The sequence below is a fragment of the Euprymna scolopes genome, chromosome 3, assembly GCF_053919585.1.
Source record: "Euprymna scolopes isolate OS-2025 chromosome 3, ASM5391958v1, whole genome shotgun sequence".
In the NCBI taxonomy this organism is placed as follows: Eukaryota; Metazoa; Mollusca; class Cephalopoda; order Sepiida; family Sepiolidae; genus Euprymna; species Euprymna scolopes.
In genome coordinates, this window is record NC_136484.1 from 14785182 (window position 1) to 14798783 (window position 13602).

Below are 13602 nucleotides of genomic sequence, written 5' to 3' on the forward strand. Positions count from 1 at the left end.
CAGGTGAATGATATATATGGAAGAAGAAGAATATGATAAGATGATTCATACCTTTTTTTCATCCGGGGTTCTTCTGTCTTCACTGCTGGAACTCCATTATCGATTGAGACACCAGGTTGTTTTCTTCTTTTGGGAAACAACAGAAACGACGACGACGTTATATTTTACAGAATATAAATCTATTTCAGTGCCTCAGTGGTCTTCACAAGGAGTCTGCATTACGTGTTTACATGCTTGTTTCTTTCAGCCCCACTTTCCAGCTTTGAAACACGTCTGTTCCCTTTCGTGGCTAAACGCAAACTCCTCAATCTTATCTTTTTGACTTCTTGATTTCTCAGTTCCGTTACATCATGATCAAAACACGCGTCTCCTAACGTGTTCTTTCTGTCACGTACGCAACTGTTGAAGGTTATTTTAAACGTCTTAAGGTAGAACCCATTGTTGCATTCTAGACCAATTATATTCTTTAACTTCCAATATAAACTATTTTAACAATATCACTGGATAGATAGATAAATAGATTGATGGACAGATAGATAGATAGATCGATAACCCTGTTCTTATCTAATAATATATAATTATTACTATAATAATTTTTGAATAACTACAGACATTAGTGTTCCTATTCCTTCGAGACTCATCCGTGCAGGGTGACACAATTACGTTCGGTCGTGAGATTCGAACCCGGCCACGAAGCCATCTCCGATTGTATTAGTAAAGAACGAAATTCGCGGCGAACCTCAACCGCGAGAAATAACGTTGAAATTAAAACATTTATTTTGAATTATCGTAACGCCTGTTCACAATGATCGAATGATTATAATATCATGATCTGCGCACCCGAGCTTAAGTGACCGACTTTCACTTCAACTTTAAATTGCTCAGCAGTAAGATCCAACTTTTTAAAGGGGCTGACATTATTATTACTATAATAATGTTTTTTTATATCTACGGAAGTTAGTGTTTCATCCTTTGGGGAATCATATATATATATATATATATATATATAAGTAAATATTGCATAAACAAATAAAAATTAACCAACATATGCATCGTATAAATCCAAGGATTACTTACTGGCATTGGTTTCCTCGATATTTTTCTAAGAATTCCTTCTAGAAATACATCGTTTGCTTACGAGCAGGGCCACATAGAGTTCGCCAACGTCCTAAGTAAACGTGATTTTTGTGGAATGAACAGGGTTCGAACTTGGATCACACAAGTCGTCGGTCTGTATAGTTAATCACTTATCAACGGCCACCTTTCATGAAAGATTAATGTTAATCAAGTACATAAAACCCAAAAAGTGTTATTTACAAATTCGCATGGATTGGTTTTTGCCTTTCATCTTAATCAACAGGAAACAAATAAAACTAATGGCGTCTTCTTAATTAGGAAGAAGCCATCGAAATCGAGGCTGACTTTTGTGCGATCAAGTAATTCACGTCGTTATTTATGGCAGACTTCCGTGACGAAGTCAAACTTAAAGACGATCACATAAAGTTTGTTTAAGAGAATTGGGCTAAAGAAATCCATTATTCTTGTCCATCTAAAAAAAGAACACAAAGAAATATAAAATAAAAAACAAAACCACTAATACAAACATAAAATAACCTCTCCTATTAAACTTGTAGTTTTTACACTGAAATAAAAACAAATAGAAAACAAAGATATGAAAATTAAAAGCAAAAATGCAATTTTATTTTCTGATATAAAAGTAAAATCGCAATTTATTTGCGTGTTGAGAACTTCATTTAATGCAGAAAAAATCATTACATGCAATCACTTTCGCAATCCTATCAGGAAGTTTGTGATTTTAAGTATGTTTGGATGCTTAAGTATCTTAAGAAATTCTTTATAATTTTACATTAAATGCATGTAGTTCTATATTAGCTTTTTTACAAGGAAGTCACTACTTATCAAAGCCCGTATACCACTAGAGGATAAGGTTAATAAATGTAAGGTTGTAGTGTAGTAATCGGTAATGGTGTAGATTGGGTAGAGTTTGAATAATTTCAGGGGACAGCTCAATAAGAAATTGTTTACATTGGACTTGAAGACTACCATATTGTAATTGGCCTGGAAAAAGCCAGTAGAACAGTGTTTCTACAGGCGGGCAGTTCTAGGAATAATGCTGTGTATATGTTACAAATTATCTAACGCTTTTATATGTTAAAAATAATTTAAAGTTTCTATATGTTAAACATTTTCTAACGTTTTTATATGTTAAAAATAATCTAACGTGTTTATATGTTAAAAATAATCTAACGTGTTTATATGTTAAAATAATCTAACACTTATATGTTAAAAATAATCTAACACTTATATGTTAAAAATAATCTAACGTGTTTATATGTTAAAAATAATCTAACGTGTTTATATGTTAAAAATAATCTAACACTTATATGTTAAAAATGATCTAACGTTTTCATATGTTAAAAAAAAATCTTACATGTTTATGTTACAAATAATCAAACGTTTTATATGTAAAAATTAATCTTACGTTTTCATATGTTACCAATAATCTATCGTTTTTATATATTACAAATAATCTAACGTTTTTATATGTTAAAAATAATCACACATTTTTATATGTTAAAAATAATCTTACCTGTTTATATGTTAGAAATAAAAAAACGTTTTGTATACTACAAGTAAGGAAACGATGTTATATGTCACAAATAATCAAATGATTTTATATGTTACAAATAATCAAACGTTGGTATATGTTACAAATAATCAAACGTTGTTATATATTACAAATAATTTAACGTGTTTATATGTTACAAATGAACAAATGTTTTGTACAACAAGTAATGAAACGATATTATATGTTACAAAATATCAAACATTGTTATATGTTACTAATAATCAAACTCAATTATATGTTACAACTAATGAAACGTGTTTATATGTTACAACTAATGAAACGTGCTTATATGTTACAAATAATGAAACGTTTTTATATGTTAAAAATAATCAAACGTTCTTATATGTTACAATAATCAAACGTTCTTATATGTTACAAATAATCAAACGTTGTTATATGCTACAAATAATCAAACTTTATTATATGTTACAAATTGTCAAATGATCTCATATGTTACAAATAAAACTTTGTTTTTATAATAAATAAGAACAAAAATTACAAATCAAAATATTAATGGAATTTCACACGGAACAGTTTATTTACTTCATGGGAGTTGCATACTCTCGTTTTTTTTTTTTTTTTTTTTTTTTTTGCGTGGCAAAACATACAATAGCCAATTTTATAGGATCTCTGATGGAACGAGAGCATGCAACCACCTTAAGGACATAAGGTATTCCGTTCGAAATTCCGTCCAGATTCTCGAGTTCGGCAGAAAAATTCCCGAGTGCGACAAGATAAACTTGAAGAAAGTCGGAGATTATATATATATATATATATATATATATATATATATATATATATATATATATATATATATATATATATATTTATTCTTTATTTAACATTTAGACCCCAAACTAGGCACATTGCCACTTTGGTGTAGGGGGCTACTATCAGGGGCAACAACTACTGGGGTACTATGTTGGGATTTGGGCAGCAAGATGTCGGTTCACGTTACACTTGAACTTCTGCATGTCAGTACAGTTGGGGAAGCAGGGACCTGGAATGGAATTCCAAAGTCTAGCAGTTCTGGGGAAGAAACTACTGGAGTAGAAAGATCTTTTATATCTAGGGATCTCTACTGTGTTGGGGTGGGATTTAGCTGCTTGTCGGGTTTGTTGAGGGTGTCTACGTCGTGGAGGCAGAAGTGTCTGCAGTTCGCCAGAGCATTCAGCATTAAAATATTTGTAGAACAGCCAGAGAGATGCAGCATTACGTCGATGGGACAGAGGCTGAAGCCTAGATGCCAGTTCAGGGCCTATCAAACTGGCGACTTTCTTTTGGACCTTGTCTAGAAGCGAGAGACTAGTATCAGATGCAGCAGCCCAAATGTGACATCAATACTCCATACATGGGCGAATGGTTGCCTTATAGAGGTACAGGATACTTTTCGGTGTTAGTAGTTTTCTAGCACGGTAGAGAGAGCCCACCTTCTTCGCAGCGGCCCTGGCAATATTTTCAATGTAATTGTTCCAACTCATGTTTCTTGTGAACGTTAGGCCAAGCAGTTTGAAAGATGTACTCTCAGATAAAGAGTCACTGGCCATTGCTGTTGATGGCAGAGAAGGTTTCTTGTAATTATTGAAGGAAACCAGTTTAGTCTTGGCAGCACTGAATGTGATCATCCATTTTTGTCCCCATTCACCTACAGTTTGGAGGTCATCCTCTAGTGTTTTTGCCATTTTTTTAGATATGTGTTCATTTGTTTTCCTGTCATGCCTGATTATAGAGTGTGGTGTCATCAACATATATACCCATCTCAGAGGCAATTTTGTCGGGGAGGACATTAATGAATATTAGGAACAATAGAGATCCAAGGATAGACCCCTGAGGCACTCGCGCATTTATATCATATTGTTTACATGTACGACCGTCGAGGACAACCTGGATTTTTCTCTTATCTAAGAAAGATTTAATTATGTTAAGTATTTTACCAGTGATATCATATGATCTCATTTTCTTGAGGACTCGAAACGTTGTAAAAATGGCACAGAAAACTGATCCCCACTCTCAAAACTGAACATGATTTATAATCTAAAAGCTTTCTGAATGTTTACTTATTAATTTCTGGTGTTCTTATTTACAGGCCATTTTAAAAAAAATATACCCACGTTTTATTTAAATTGCTTGGCAACTTGTTGCTTGCACATTTGAAAGTGTCAGCATAGAAAAATATAACCAATTTTTATTTTAACTTAAGATATTAAGAATAAAAAGGTTACTTTTTGAAACACAACCTTTTTTAAAGTCATTTTCATATTTACCCACTTCCCATAGCAGTAGAGCAACGAAACTTGGCACAGTTATTAGTTTTTCTCGACATACGAACCACCCAGAGTTATGCATTTCTCCCATCGTTTGATGCAGCTCTGGAGATCGTTTTTGTAGAACACCCCAGGTTGGTCCTCCAACCACGACGTGACTTCAAAAATCAAGGCTGCATCATTTGGGAAACGCTTTCCTTTCAAAAACCACTTCATGTCTGGGAAGAGGTGAAATTCAGAGGGTGCAAGATCAGGAGAGTAGGGAGTATGGGGGTAAGATTTCATCACCACACGCCCGTGCATCTGATCTGGCGACATGCGAGTTGTGGACCGGAGCGTTGTACTGCCGGAGGAGGGTACCTTTGCTAATTTTGCCCCGCCTCTTGATTTTGACAGATTTCCTTAATTTCCTCAAAAGTGAAGCATAATAGGCTCCTGTAATTGTGATACCCGTTGCCAGGAAATCTGTCATCACTACTCCGTCCTGGTCCCTGAAGACTGAACGTGACCTTGCCAGCGGCGGACTGCACTCTTTGGAGGTGGTGAGTCCAAGTGCTTCCACTGCATTGACTGGGCTTTGGTCTCTGGATCATAGTGATGGACCCAGGTTTCATCCTGTGTAATCAGTCTTTTGAAAAACTTTAACTCATCTTCTTGGCACATCAAATTCCTCCTCGAGCACTCGACGCGTTCTCGCTTCTGGAATGGTGTGAGCAGTCTGAAAATCCATATAGCAGAAACCTTATGCATATGCAAATGGTAATGAATGATAGTTTCCACAGACCCTGTACTAATCTTGATATCTTGGGCAATTTGGCGAATAGTAATGCGCCGATCTTCCAAAATAGCAGACTTAACTTGATGGACAGATGCCTCATCAATGGCAGAAGGGGGGTCAGGTCTGGGAGCTGTTTCCACAGACTTCCGGCCATGTTTGAATTTACGATGCCAGCGTTTTAAAAGGTCATATGATGAGGCATTATCACCATAAGTTTCTTTCATTTCATCAAAAGTCTCCTGTGGTGTGCATCGTTTTAAATACAAAAACCGGATCACTGCTCGACATGCTCCATTTCACACCTGACTCAGTTCAAATACCTGTAAAACAGAAACCATAATTAGTTCAGAGCTGTACTTTGCCACATAACCCTCAGAGATATATATCATTGCACATGGAAAATCTCAGCTAGATCAGACAACTGGAAGTAGGTCAGTGGCATTACTTATTGCACGCCCCTCGTAAAAAGAAAATATATCTTCAGAATGTTGGACACTCAAACTAGAATATTTCCTTAATTACTTGCGAGGGAAGAGTGTTCGGACTTTCCTGGTCATGAAATACGCTTAAACATGCAGATTTAATGCGGATTTTGTATTTATTATTACGCATTCAATTCTCTATTGGATTTTACATTGTACCTAATATCTAATAGTGATTTCAAAAATTTAAACAAATGACTTGTGTACCATCAACACGAATTGAAACCAAAACATTTAGCGTACCTTAGTGTTTGAGCTACCAAGAGGTAGATAAGAAAGATTTAAAATTAAACAACTCCAGGCTATTAATGAATTTGCGCATGCGCTAAAGTAATAGAAGTATGCCGGCAAGTTGGCATGAAGATTTTTTCATTTCAACTTACCAATATTTTTCTGTGCGCTTTATTTATCCATACTAACAAAGATCTTACTCGTTATAAACTATCCTTGGTGTATGATTACTATTACCCATTAATTTCAGTGTTATGTGAGCAGTAGTTTAAACGTTAATCGGTTTAATATTTGCACATACACAAACATCTACTGTTTTATTTATATAGATTGTATGAGTTTATGTGTTTCTCAATTTCTGAGTCGAGATGCTCTATATAGTTTGTGAGTTAATTTACCTTCACAAATGATTGGTGTAATTATATTGCATGTTAGTTTGCATATCTTTTGTAAAGAAGAGACGCTTGACAAAATTTCTTGCCGTTCTAATTTTATTTTATTTCCCGTGGTGTTCTTTCTATGTTTTTGTTTTAATCTTACTAAAACTTTCATGTGGTTGATTAGTGGTCATAGTTTTGCGGGTTAGTTTCCACCGCATTCGACGATTTTCCTGCAAACATAAGCTGTTTTAATCATTATCGTCTACTGTATAATCTCAGTCGTTTCTTTTTCTCAGCGTTTTTTTTTAGATTTGGGCAGAGGGATTATTCCTAGTGCTCATACGATTAAGAGTATTTATATTGTTCTGTACCATTTTCCTATTCCTTTCAGATTTCTTGCAAGGTATGTGAGTTTGATTCGTTTCTCTGTCCTCTTTTATCTTCCTTTCTCTAATCTAGTATGATTTTAGAATTATCAATTTGTCGGTTTCCTTTTTTACTGTAGATTTTTATGGCATCTGGTCTCCTTGCTCAGATGATTTCATTGGTGTCGTTCTTTTTATTTTCATCGCCTAGTTTGTTTCATTTACTTTACAGGGTGGGACGATAAATTTGTTGCCTTAAAGAAAACAACACTACAGCTTTATTTTAACATTTTTATTGAAAAAAAAAATCAATTCAGGTAACTTTATTATGTAGTAGAGCTGACATCTATTCAATGTAGCCGCCTTTAATCTCAATCACCGTCTCGCTAAGCGCCCGGAATTGGGAGCATGTCTTTTCCACAAGCGCCAGCGGGAGCTCGGCAAATACTCGACGGATGGCCGCGATGAGGCTGACTTTAATTTTGTGGGAGTTCATATTTATGATGTTCTCGACGTATGAACAAACGAAGTACTTGAGCGGGTTCAGGTCGGGAGAGGAGAAGAGTCAATGAGAGAATGGTACAACGTTATAGCACTTTTTCTGAAGCCAAGCCTGAATTCTTAAATACAGGGCATACTGATTAGGTTTTCCAGGGTGTTGGAAAGCACTTCTCCTTCTCCTATCTCTCTTGGGATTTGTACACAACTTGCTAACTAGTAATGGAAATCGAATCATATTGTCCTTTCAATGACGACAATTTTATCACTCCGCTATGTATTCTGTGCTTTACTGTCTCGTCTTCTTGTCTACACAGTCTACATTTACTGTTTGTATGGATTCTCTCTATGTTAGCTTTGGTATATTTAACTCAAGACCATTATCATTTTTACTCTTATCACTCTTCTTCTTTTTCTTCTTCTTCGTCTTCTTCTTCTTCTTCTTCTTCTTCTTCTTATTATTATTATTATTAGTGTGGCACTAAACCTTCATAAAGGTCCCAGTTCTCTTTATACCCATTTAGTGGGGGTCTAGTTAGTGCTTTCTCTCCTCGGTCTTATCATATTCCTAGACAGTTTTCTACGATCTAGTGTAGTGCTAATCGATGTCGATATTACATTATTATTATTATTATTAGTAGTAGTAGTAGTAGTAGTAGTAGTAGTAGTAGTAGTAGTAGATGTAGCAGAACACTAGGCACTTTCACATTACAAATTAATAACCATTTACTTGCGATTATTATTATTATTATTATTATTATTGTTGTTGTTGTTGTTGTTGTTGTTGTTGTTGTTATCTGTACGTCTAAAGCGAAAGAGAGATGCGACAGAAAGTGAGAACGTGATCCGTTTCTTGTATCGAGGCGTAATTTCATTCGACTTTGCATTTTTTGTGCATATTTCTAAATCAAACAGAAAGGAAGGCATACAGCGTGATATTTCAGCTTTGAATAAATTAAATCATTGCATCAAACAATTTTCGTTTGTTCCATATTCCCAGGGTGTTGTTACTTGTATATTCCAGATTTATTTCCCGAGGGAATAGTATCATGATACGCGCTGGGACAACAAAACCAAAGGAAGACGTGGGAGGGAAACGCGAGGAAAGGTGAACAGTCAATTTTGTTGTGGAAGATAACCTTTGACCAAACTATGAATGAAGTTAGAAATAGAACACATGTTTGAATATGCATGCCATTCTACACTGTTAATAATACCATCGATCATGTCAACTGCCTCTATAATAATAATAATAATAATAATAATAATAAGAAGAAGAAGAAGAAGAAGAAGAAGAAGAAGAAGAAGAAGATTAATAATACTAAATAGCGGGACGTGTGGAAATTTCATAGGGGACTCATTCATATGCAATATATTGGTGTTGGTATTCTGTAAATATTCACCGTAAATTGCGACGCTCTGATATTATTGTACCTATTTACAATGCCTCCTCACGGGACAAAGTTAGACACCAGGGTCGGTTTTTAAGGTGATTGTAGCTCTTTCGTTAAAACTGTAAAATATTTATCTAAACTAGGAAGAACGTCAGGCGTAGCACGGCCATAAAGTACGCTTAAATATGCTATTTTGATTCTTGCAGATTTCGTATATATTATCATAGAGTTAATGTTCTTACGATTTTATATATTATAAAATTGCAATTAAAAAAAATATTCATATGACTTGGGTGCATCAGCTTGAATCGAAACCGAATTCTCCCTCTATCCAACAATCTTGAAGTTGTTTGCACGATTACCGAGGAGGCTAATCTGCTTGCCCGGGGTTTGCCTGCAACTCTACTTTGGACCCAGCAAACCACTCCTGCCTCCCCAGACTTTCTTTTGATGATCTGAAAATCACCCCTTAACACGTATATGATATCACAAAGACCTAGACACCTCAAAAGCATATGGAACTAATCTCATTTTAGAATTTTATTTTAAAAAATGCGCTGCAGAGGTTGCTCTAGTTCTCTCCAAACTTTTCAACAAATGCCTTAATGAATCTGCTTTCCTGGCTGGTTGGAAAACTGCTTTTGTATACCCAGTTTATAATAAATCTGGCGAAACAACTGACCTATTAAATTATCGTCCCATTAACCTCCTCACCCATTTCGACAAGATGTTTGAGTCCATAATTAAGCAAGCTCTAGTCCACCACCTCAAAGCTGCAAGACTTCTGTTTGACTAACAGTATGGGTTTAGACAAGCCCGTTGTTCTGCAGATATTCTAACTGAACATGTCTGAACGTATATATCATGCACTGAAGAACGGAGGGGAAGGTAGGGCAGTAACCCTCGATATATCTAAGGCTTCTGACAGGATATGGCACGATGGTCTTCTCATGAAAAGCAGATCCTATGGTATTCCGGACGAATACTTAACAGTTAAATCTTTCTTAAATAAAAAAAAAAGAATCCAGGTTGTCCTCGATCATCGTCGTCTAAAGAATATAATATAAATGCGGGTGTACCCTCAGGGGTCGATCCTTAGACGCTATTATTCCTGATATTCATAAATAATCTCCCTGATAAAATTGTCTCGGAGATGGGTATATTTGATGAGGACACCACGCTCTATAACAGGCACGAGGGGAAAATGTATGAACACGTAACCATGGCAATAGCGGAAACCCTAGAGGACAAAATGGATGGTCACATTCCATGGTGCTATGACTAAGCTCCTTTCTAATTAATAAATACAAAACAACTTCTCAGCCGCTAATAGCCATGGCTATTGATGCATTACCTGAAAGTACTTCCTAAAAACTCCTCGGTTTTATGTTCAGGGTGAACATGAGTTGGACAGATACATTGAGTGCATTGTAAAGGATCTCCTCCTTAGAAAGGATTCAAAAGACAGTCTCCAACCTAATAGGTCCCACACTATCAACTAGGCTTCAACCGCTGTGCTATTAACGAAATGTTTTATCCCTCCGCCTGTTTTACAAGTACTTTAATGATAAGTTCTTCGACAAACCCTTGTAATCCCTTGACGTAAGTATCCCCGACAAACCCGTAGCAGCAAAATCCCATCACTACACAGTAGAAAACCCTCGATTAAGAAAACCTTATAATCTAATTCGTTCTTTTTTAGGTCTGCTAGACTTTGGAATTCTTTTCCGAGTTCCTGATTCCCTGACTGTACTGACATGCAGAAGTTCATGTGTAATGTAAACAGACATCTAGCTGCTCAGCTCGCTGCATATTTTCCCAATAAATTATGTCCCAGATAGTAGCCCTCTACATCAAAGCGGCACTGGGCCTTGTTTGGGGTGAAAATTGAAAAAAAAATGCAATAAAAGCAAAATATTCTATTTATTTTTAGTAATTTAAGAATAATGAATGGCGTTCAGAATTTAAAAGTAAAAACATAAGATAATCGAAAATATCTATTTTTAGATAACCTTTCTAGATTATGTCTCAATGAGAAACTACAGGGTGGTCAAAAAGTCAGGTACCATGTAAAAGGTAGAAAAAAAAAACAATATGATCCATTATAATCTCTATTCGTTTGATATTATTTCTTGGATGAAATTTTTCCACAACGATGGATTGGTCGCCGTGGCCCAGTTAGATGGCCAGCCAGATCTCCGGATCTTACCTCTCCTGATTTCTGGCTTTGGGGCTATGTAAAGGATATCGTTTTTCTTTAAAATGTTACCTGACTTTTTGACTACCCTGTAGATATTGTAAGCTTTAAGGTATATAAATCTACTAAACCGAACAAGCTTAATTCTTATAAACATTGATATAAAATAAACAATTTTTAAGGATATCTTAAAAAAAAACAGACAAGGAAAATTAAGATTCGTGCAAAATATAACCTAAAGTGAACGATTGTAATTGATAAAAACATAATCTGATTTACATTTGTGAATGAGAAGCAAACATATCTGAGGAAGGATGTTATACTTCAGAATCCGATGAAGTGGAAGATGATAGCAGCGATGCACTAATCATACCAATATCATATTATACAAATTATCAGCTACGCTCTTCCCAATAATTATACCTATTATTATTTCCACTCATCGACAACTCCATTTACTCTTAGCCTATTATTTAATTCTCAGCACTTAACAAACATAATTGTCACACACCGCCTGCTAGAAAGGAAGTCTTGCTTCATGGAATAAACTATGGATGGTGTACTACCATAGTTCGAGGCACCCATTACGCATTGCAGAATCTTCCTCGCACTATTTTCTTTTTTTTTTTTTTTTTTTTTGCTTCCTCTCTTGGGCAATCCGTCGATTTCGACGATGACGGTTCCAGCAAAAGCACGACCATCATACTCCAATCGTATGAGTGCGGAGATCACGCCGCGGCTTCCAGTTCATCAAACCTGCCTGTACGTCCTCACTCCATCGCCGCAGGATTTAACCTCTCTCCCAGCCTAGGCAAAGTAGGCATAAGCAGCTTGCTCAGCACTGCTAGCACCCTCTCCACTGAAAGCAAAAGTACAGAGGCAAGGACTGGTCAGGACAGTCTGCACACATGCTATCAGGCGCATCCGATGGCTAAGGCAGACCCAAGTCGAGTTGTACATCACCCTTGTTGACCGGGTCGGCACTGCGGTGCTGGTTCATTCGCTGCGCAAGCTGCTGGGATTCTTTCCTCATCCGCCAAGAGCATCGTTGACCAGGCTTGGATTTTTGTGACCCTAAATAGGGGGGGGCTAGTGGGTACTACACCTTGCCCAAGGATGACCCAGCACTGCAACGACTAGGGGGTAGTGACATTCTCCGCAAAACCCTGGAGCTCCCGCAACAGGGCCTCGTTGCCGAAAAATGTAGCTTGCTAATTGCTTGATGCATTGTGTATAGTATGAAAGGAGTTATTTGAAGACATGATAATACAATTTGTATGGAAACTAAAGCCGCGTTCAGGACTGCCAGCAATCATTGTAAGAAAGTAATAAATAACGCAAGAGAGCTGTATGCTCAGTCCGTCAAGTCCAAAGTAGCTGAGCAGTGGCTTGGTTCCCACCAGTTTTAGCAAATAGAAAACAGAATCCTGAACAGAAGCGTGTGATCTATCCCAACTATCATCAATGGACCTGAGGTAATCTCGTCAGCATCAGACAAAGCCAAACTCTTAGCCAAGAACTTTGCAGTTAATTCTACCCTTTGCGACCAAGGCTGCCAACCCCCAATATTTCCTCTTGTATCAGAAAACATGCTATGTGATATACATATATCTGTACATGATATTGCCAAGCTAATCAAAAACCTTGATTCCAGTAAAGCAACCAGCCCTGACGGTATTCCAATTATAGTACTCCAAAAACTTCAACCAGAACTAGCGCCCATACTTGCAAAACTGTTTAAACGTTGTCTTAAGGGGAATTGCTTCCCATCACCCTGAAAATTTCATCAGTATGCCTTGTATTTAAGAATTCAGGTAATAGCTCATCCCCCGATTAGTACAGGCCAATAAGTCTCCTGTGCGTCATGCAGAAATAATCAACCATCTCAGCAAAAATAGCCTTCTTAGTGACACACAATATGGTTTCCGTTCTGCTAGATCTACAGCAACTGTGCTTACAGTTATATCTCATAGAATTAGCAAATCTCTTGACAGAGGCAGCCTTTCTAGGACAATTCCTCTTGACAAATCAAAGGCATTTGATAGGGCATGACATAAAGGTTTACGTCACAAGATCTCTAGCTATTGTATAGTTGGAAATGTCTTCTCAATTATTAAATCATTTTTTTTTCTGATAGGTTTTGATGGGCAAAAAGCAGAAGCTCACAGTATTAATGCTGGAGTCCCTCAGGGGTCCATCCTGGGCCCAACTCTTTTCCTGATCTACATTATTGATCTTCCAAATCACATCCTTACATCATTTGTAGACATTTATGCTGATGACACTACCATTAATGGTAGAACATCTAAGACAGTAAACGACCAAGTTCTCTCCAATTCTCTCTCATCTGATCTTGAGCACGT